The sequence below is a fragment of the Dendrobates tinctorius genome, unplaced genomic scaffold (genome assembly GCF_039654945.1).
Source record: "Dendrobates tinctorius isolate UK_male_01 unplaced genomic scaffold, ASM3965494v1 ptg000477l, whole genome shotgun sequence".
Lineage (NCBI taxonomy): Eukaryota > Metazoa > Chordata > Amphibia > Anura > Dendrobatidae > Dendrobates > Dendrobates tinctorius.
In genome coordinates, this window is record NW_027362139.1 from 214586 (window position 1) to 220585 (window position 6000).

The 6000-nt window shown below is 44.2% G+C and overlaps 1 pseudogene; it reads left to right on the forward strand.

Moving 5' to 3' along the window:
- LOC141077942 (fibroblast growth factor receptor substrate 2-like) overlaps window positions 1–4170 on the forward strand; it is a 52731-nt pseudogene extending 48561 nt beyond the window's left edge.
- Window positions 4171–6000: the final 1830 nt, after the last annotated feature.

Sequence of the window (6000 nt, forward strand, 5' to 3'; positions counted from 1 at the left end):
AAATTAACCCTGAAGTCACTAGACTTCTCCCACTATATCAGCACTCTGAAACTCTGAAATATTCTGAGATAGAGCAAAAAGAGACCGAACTAGTAAGGGACAAAAAGCCCATTGGCAAAACTGATAAATAAGAGTGGAAATTCAGCTCAGCCCCCAGCCGGGGCTGGCAGACCACACAAAAAACTGAATAGACCAACAAAATCAAGTGTGAATATTATCAGAAAAACTTAGCTTTAAATGATTGGAATAGAGCTGAAAACCAAGAGCTGACAAGCCAGAAGGAATCACCAGCAACTGAATAGGGTGTCGGCTGTCTTAAATCCAATCTGAGAATCCTGAGATCCAATCGTCATCCTCATTCTCATGTTGCAGATCTCCACCAATCAAACCAGCCGCACCACCTCCCGTCACCACCAGAGGGAGTCCAGAAGGGGAACTCACAACTGGTGAGAATGAACTCACAACAGCGTGCACAAGCATTTTAGAAGATTGAGGGTTGAGGAAAGGACGGATTCTGGAAATATTTTTGAGCTGGAGGTGACAGGAGGTAGAAAGAGCTTGGATATGTGGTTTGAAGGACATGACAGAGTCAAGGGTTACTCCAAGGCAGGGGACTTTTGGTACTGGGGAAAGCATGATGTCATTAATTGTGATAGATAGGTCAGGTAAGGAAGATCTGTGGGATGGAGGAAAGATGATGAGTTCAGATTTGTCCACATTGAGGTTGAGGTAGCGAGAGGAGAAAAAGGAGGAAATGGCTGATAGACACTCCGGGATTCTGGACAGCAGAGAGGTGACGTCTGGGCCAGAGAGGAAGATCTGAGTGTCGTCAGCATAAAGGTGGTACTGGAATCCATGGGACTTTATGAGTTGACCCAGGCCAAGGGTATAAATTGAGAAGAGTAGGGGTCCTAGAACAGAGCCTTGGGGGACTCCAACAGTGAGAGGGTGGGATGAGGAGGTAGTGTAGGAGTGGGAGACGCTGAATGTGCGGTTTGAAAGGTATGAGGAGATCTAGTATAGGGCGAGGTCTTTGATGCCAAAGGAGGAGAGGATCTGTAGTAGGAGGCAGTGGTCAACTTTGTCGAATGCAGAGGACAGGTCTAGAAGCAGAAGTATAGAGTATTGTCAGTTTGCTTTGGCTGTAAGTAGGTCGTTAGTAATTTTGGTCAGGGCTGTCTCAGTGGAGTGATGGGGATGGAAACCAGATTGTAGATTGTTAAAGAGCAAGTTATATGAGAGGTGGGAGGAAAGTTCAGTGTGGATGTGCAGCTCCAGGAGTTTTGGAGTGAATGGGAGCAGTGATATTGGGCGATAGCTGGACATAGCGGTTGGGTCGAGGGTTGGCTTTTTAAGGATAGGCGTGATTGTGGTATGTTTAAAAGCAGAAGGGAAGGTACCTGACATTAATGATAGGTTGAAGAGGTGGGTTAGGCATGGGTTAAGTGTGGTGGTGAAGTTGGGGAGGAGGTGGGATGGGATGAGGTCAAGTGCACAGGTTGTGAGGTGCGATTTGGAAAAGAGGCGATTAAGCACCCTTTCAGTGATGTTGGAGAGGGAGGTTATGGGGTTTGGGCATTGGTCTAGTATACAAAGGGGTTGTGGTGGTTGAATAATGAAGACTTGACTTGTTTGGTCGATCTTTCTTTTGAATTGTGTGGCAAAGTCCTCAGCAGAGATGAGGGAGCAGTGGTGGGCGGAGGAGGAAGTTGAAAGTTTTGAATAACTGTTTGGGATTGTAGGATAGGGAAGATACGAGGGTTGTGAAGTAGGCAAATTTGAAAGCGAGTGTTGCCTGTTTGAATGCAGTGAAGTCATCTTGCGAATTTGTTTTTTTCCAACACCGCTCTGCAGCCCTGGACACTTGCCGGAGCTTTTTAGTGGTGTTATTGTGCCAGGGTTGTCTGTTGGTACGTCGCATTCTGCCATGAACGAGAGGGGCGACCGTGTCAACAGCTGATGTGATAATGGCATTGTAGAAAGCAGTGGCACTGTCTGTGTCTTGGAGTGAGGATATGGATGCCAGTGGTAGAATAGAGTCAGAGAGCGTGTGGGTGTCTAGGTGTGCAAGGTTTCTGTGGGGGGTGCGCATATTGCTGGACATGGGTGCCAGGAGAGGAGGACAGGGATGAGAAAGTGAGTTGATGGTGGTCAGATAGAGGGAGAGGGGAGATGGTGAAGTTAGAAAGAGAGCAGAGGCTGGTGAAGACCAGGTCTAATGTATGTTCATCTGTGTGGGTGGGTGAGGAGGACCACTGAGTAAGTCCAAAGGATGAAGTAAGGGACAGGAGTTTGGAGGCTGCTGACTGAAGGGTATCAGTGGGGATGTTGAAGTCACCCATGATGATAGCGGGGATGTCAGTTCAAAGAAAGCAAAGAAGCTAGGTAGAGAATTGGTCAATGAAAGCAGTGGTCGGGCCTGGAGGTCGGTATATGATGGCCACTTAGAGGTTGGAGGGAGAGTAGATGTGGACAGAGTGAACTTCAAAAGAGGTGAGTATTAGGGAGGGAAGAGGTGGGATTGTGCTGAAGGTGCAGTTGGAAGAAAGGAGAAGACCCACTCCTCCACCGTGTCTGTTGCCAGGGCGAGGAGTGTGGGTGTAGTGAAGGCCGCCGTAACACAGCGCAGCAGGGGAGGCGGTGTCAGAGGGTGTCAGCCAGGTTTCTGTGAGGCCGAGAAAAGCAAGATTGCGAGAGAGAAAGAGGTAATAAATCACATGAAGCGTATTGCATTCCAAATTGCTCCAGAGAGAGGGAGCAGGGGGTTGGGTGTCAATGGCACGGGTTTTAAGTTGGAAAGATTGTGGTAGTTTTTATTAGATAGGGAGCGGTAGGAAGGGGTAGTAATGGGGGTTATGAGCTGTGGTGGTCCAGGATTGGGAGATATGTCGCCAGCAGTGATGAGAAGCAGAGAAAGGGAGAGCAGATGGGAGAAGGAGAGTGGGCAGCTTGTTTTAGGTTTCATTAGGACAGATTTGAGGTTGAGGAGCAGTTCAGCAGAGGAGGTCAGGTGGGGAGGAAAGAAGAAAGGGGAGATGATTATTTTGTTAGAAGGTGCTGAGGTTTGGGGATAGCGAAGGTGAGTGAGGATTAATGGAGCAAACACTGTGAGGGTATATGTAAACATGGTGAAGGAGTAGGAGGGTTAATCGAAAAGATAGATACAATTAATAAGTGCTTACTTAGCAGACATACCCAAGAGAGACAGATGCATAGTGTGGGGTCCTGACTCCTGTCATGACTAACTGCCGTTGTAATAACTGCATCTTCACCATACTTTTACTGCAGGGAGACACGTGCCTGACGCACACACGTGCCCCCCTTAGGAGGCATTTAAATATATAGGACTGAGTAGAGGATCAGGTAAGAGGGATTGTGGGAACTGATTTGGGATAAATTACCAATTGCCTAGCACACCAGGGGAGGTTACACAATCAAAGGCACAGGGCCTGACTACATCCATATGCTAGTAACACCTTGCACCTGATAACATCTCTGCTGGCCCCAACATGGGTACACAGCAGTAAGTATTGAGTTCAATGCAACAAATGAATTTAGCAAACATTCAGTAGGCACTGTTATATACCATTAAAGGAAATATTGCACTAGATGACAGCAAGCAGGGATTGTAGCAGTAGCAGAGATTGTACCATTTGTACCACTTCTTCATCTTACACAAGAACATCAGAAAATTCCAACTTTCCTGATTCTAACAATACGAAAAGATCCAATTTACCGATACACCATAAGCTTTCAGATTGTGGCATGAGTCACATGTCTATGCAAAGCTATCTTAATGTAGACGAGCATCTTGGACTTGGCCAAGCCTGTGTGGTTGGGAACACAATAAAAAGTGAAGAAATAAAAGCATTTAGTAGTATACAATCTGGAGATTTAAATGGAGCCATATGGGACACTGGTTATGACAGTGATTACCGTCATGAATCCTCCTGTGAGAGAAGAATGGGGTATGAAAATGTTTCAGCTATTCCAGGAGTGTGTCTTAGGTCCCGGAGCATGTTGGTTTCGTTCAGTAGCTCCGAGTCACAAAGCAGTGATAATTTAACACCTGATATATGAGGATGTGTTAATAGCAAGGCATCGTCTCCATCTATCATTGAGCAAAATATGGCCTTCATGAAGGAAGACAGTAGTTCATTAGCAGTGTGAAATTGTCAGCATGTGCTCAGGGTCGGCAGTAAGCCATTAGAATTCCGGCACCTCCCGAGAAGAGATTGTGTGAATTCAGGGCAAGCATCTAGCCTTTAGAATTCTGGGACCTTCGGAAAGGAGTTTGTTTGAGTGCATTCACTGTAGTGTGTTTACTGCTCGCCTCCTTGCCCCGTGTGAGGAGTGCATCTCCCTCTGAGGTTAACAGGGGATTGAATCTAGTGCCATACCTATTGACTTGGCATCAAGCTGCATCGTTCTGACTTTATCTCCGTGTGCACCCCTCTTAGAAGTCATCAGAGTTGGGTAATTACCTTTCTGTCCACACGGGGTGACGTTTAACCCCATTTTTAGAGATCGTTCGCCGCAAAGTTCCACCATTACTCACTAGCAGCAGGTTAACATCTCTGCACGGTGGACCCCGGGTTGAAATCACACTTTATTATTTTTTTTTATTTAGTGTAATCCGCCAACCCTAACACGGTCTTCTTGTGCTACTTGAAATAAGATGCCAACCCATGACATGAGTACCATGAACTTTGAGTGCTGACTAGAATTGTTGTTCACTATATAAATTAGGATGTTTCTTATTTTTCAACTTCAATTTTTTCATCTAATATTGAAACACAAAGAAGTCAAATTTCATGATGTTTAGTGTACGTTAACCCAGAGTTCTACTGAAACATGTTAGTACTTGCATACTTAGGAGCACGTGCGCGCGTCCCCGGCCATACCTCTTAATTATACTGTAAGTGTTTTTGATAGAGGACAGATTGTTTTCAGTGAAACATTATGCTAATGGATTTCGCATTGGGGGATGTAAGTTATCAAATAGCGGGATCAAAACTACCATCAAAGCTTCAACTTCTAACAGTTTTATTTCATAATATTCATGAAGTTAAGTAAATTTTCAGTGAAGGCGCAATTCTCGCTATTCGCGAGTATATTATATTTTGGGGAAAGGCAAGAATACTTACAAAATATTTACTTAATTGTGTAAAAAAGCTAGTGAATTTGCATCACGTTTGGAGGGACTGCAAAAATATGCAAAGAAAATGCATGACGTATTCGAGCGTTGTAGAGAAGAGTTTTCAGTCAATTTGGATCATCTATTTGACATTGCACACGTCGATGCACTTCAGACTTTGAAAATAGAAGAAGACAAGATCTCTTTGCAGCTACAGAGGGAGCCAGGCTGGCCCAGTAACTTACAGTAGCTGGAGTAGATAGAAGACTTGCTGAAAAAGAGGAGTGTATGAGACAAAGGGCTACAGAAGAGGAAAATCAGTAAATAAAATATCTCTCTAGAGCATCAACATCTTTGGCAGCATATGAAATTACAAACTTACCCCAAGATTTATCTTCATGATTCAGTTCAGCTGATAATATTCCGAATTATAAGAATAAAGCTGATCCCTGTCAGTTTAGAGGGATCAGCTTTCATCTCATTTGCACAAGAAAAGACTAGAAGCAATGGAACGAAACTGAAAAGGAGGAGATACAGATTAGATATTAGAAAAAACATTTTGACAGTGAAAAGTGATCGAGTGATACAGGCTGCCACATAGGTGATGAGTTCTCCTTCAATGGAAGTCTTCAAACAGAGGCTGGACAGACATCTGTACAGTTGTGGCCAAAAGTATTGACACCCCTGCAATTCTGTCAGATAATACTCAGTTTCTTCCTGAAAATGATTGCAAACACAAATTCTTTGGTATTATTATCTTCATTTAATTTGTCTGAAATGAAAAAACACAAAATAGAATGAAGCAAAAAGCAAAACATTGATCATTTCACACAAAACTCCAAAAATGGGCCAGACAAAAGTAT